Source organism: Vombatus ursinus, unplaced genomic scaffold, assembly GCF_900497805.2.
Source record: "Vombatus ursinus unplaced genomic scaffold, bare-nosed wombat genome assembly UNPS02005659.1, whole genome shotgun sequence".
Lineage (NCBI taxonomy): Eukaryota > Metazoa > Chordata > Mammalia > Diprotodontia > Vombatidae > Vombatus > Vombatus ursinus.
The window spans coordinates 2974657-2977007 of NW_020945437.1; the positions used below are offsets into that span (position 1 = coordinate 2974657).

General features: G+C 37.3%; 1 non-coding gene across 1 annotated transcript; it reads right to left on the reverse strand.

Moving 5' to 3' along the window:
• Positions 1–1955: 1955 nt before the first annotated feature.
• On the reverse strand, positions 1956–2062 carry LOC114032869. The gene has a single exon (XR_003567884.1). It is a non-coding gene; the product is annotated as a U6 spliceosomal RNA (small nuclear RNA).
• Between the last annotated feature and the right edge of the window lie 289 nt (positions 2063–2351).

The following is a 2351-nucleotide window of genomic DNA, read 5'->3' on the forward strand; positions in this document are numbered from 1 at the left end:
CACATATACATATAGTTTAATGGTTTGACTTTTAATATTCAGGTTGCATAGGCGGGAATCACATTTGGACTGTTCTGCCTCTTTACCTCATATCCTATATGAGGAAGTAATAATGGTTCTTAACAAGATAAAGTCAGGAAGAACAGCTGGATCCAAACAAAGCTATATGCAAGAAAAAAAAATCCATACTGGAAATAAAGTACCTTTAATGGTACTTAGAGTTTAACTTCCAGATATATTCCAGATATATTTTGAAGAGTTAAATAAAAAATAGTGCTGCCTAGCACTCCCCCCAACACAATAGACAACCATGAAGACAACAACAAGTTTCTGATTTACATTCTGATTTGGCCATCTCCATAAAATCTGTAGTAAAATGGTCTAGGCATGCATTCAAAATACATTTAATGGAAACATCAGGACCTGGGTTGGAATGCCACCTATGGAACTTACTACCCATGTAATTTGGACAAATCACTGAACAGCCTTATGCCTCAGTTTCCTCATCTGTAAAATGGGGATAATAGCACCTACCTCCCTGGATTGTTGGGAAGATCAAATGAGATATATGTAAAGTACTTAGTACAGTGCCTGACACATAGTAGGTGCTTAATACATGAATAAATCCTTACTTTCTTCTTTCTCCATACATCAAAATCTCAGGAGGCTCAGTGAGGAACATGACTATGTAACTTTGAATGTGTGAATTGGGCAAGTCACTTAACTTCCCTGGGATTTAGTTCCTTCATCTGTAAAAATGTGGAGATTGGATTACATAGGTTCTGTGCTGCCATCCAGCTCTGGACCTAGCCCTACGAAGAGGCTTACTTTTTCAGACAGCTTTGTGCTATGGACTAATTCTTCTCAGTCATATTACTGACTAAGAAGTATAGAGAATAGTTAGAATGAATAGTAGAGGATAAAAATACCTCTTCTATCAACCTTTCACAGGGATATGATAAAAAATGGGATAATGCATATGAATTCCCTATAAAGAGCTACAAATCATATGAACACAGTTTGTCCCAAAAGTAAATAGAATAAAACAAGCATTTCCATAACATAATACAACAAAAAGGACGATTGCATATGAAAACGCAAATCTACTATGCACAACTTGCTATTCCTTTCAAATATACAACAAAGTTATCATAGTTTAAAACTGCTGTAAGACTTTGAGGACACCCATTTTGTGAGCCTATATACAAATATTGGGTACCACTTTGCATAGTATTTATTGTTTTATTTTGGTGGGGTAGGGGGTTTGCTGGCTCTCCCTATCTCAGTCAAGATGGAAGTACAGAGACCACTCATGGGTTCATTCCACATACTGATCAGCATGGAAACTTTAACCTGCTCTGTTTTTCCAACCGAGGCTGATTTACCTTCCTTACGCAATTTGGTGGTCCTCACCTGCCATTGTGCAGAGCGCAATGTTACCTCCTGAATGACGTTAGCCCTATTGTAGCTCAAAACTCCAGAACTCAAGCTGTCCACTAATCTCTGTATCTCTAGCAAAAGAGACCATAAGTGTGTACTAGAATGTCTGCAGATCCTTTTTGATTTGAAGACATCCTTCTGTTTGAAGGATAAAAAAAATATAGCCTTAAGGGCTTTCTACATAAAAAAACAGATATTCCCTATGGGTACATCAAAATCATAGGAGCTTCTGTGAGTGACATGAATATGACCATCATTTTGTTTAATGATCTGTTGTATATTGAGATAAAGTGGGGTATAAAACAGGAAATAAATGTTTTCCAAAGGTGTTAGCCAGTATATTGAAAGAAGTCCTAAGTACTATCCAAATCAAAGAAAGATGCCTCATTGATAGCAAGGTTGACCAAATTTTCCCCTTTGCCTCCTTGTTCCTTTTTATATGGTATAAGTTGTAGCAAACCATAGAATATTTTTAAGTGAATTCAAGATAAGCATTTCTTTTTTTTCTTTTTCTTTTCAATATGGCATGCTTCATAACTTTGAATGTCATCCAAGCACAGGGGACATACTAATCTTCTATGTATCGTTCCAATTTTAGTACATGTACTGCCTAAGTGAGCACAAGAAAAGCATTTAGTAAAAACCTACCATGTACACCACTGTGCTAGGTGGTAGGGAGAATATAGGGAGAGGAACTAGCCCTGTGATTTCAGTAGCATAGGGAATTCTCTGGTAAGGAAATTCCCTCTACTAATGCAGGTTGGCACCTTCTCTGCCACTAATAGTCTTAAAGAACTTCCTAGACCTGGAGCACTTGAGATTGAAGTGACTTCTGCACAGACAAACAGCCATTACTTGTCATAGGTAGGAGTTGAACCCAAGTCTTCCTGGCATTAAGCCAAACTGTAACC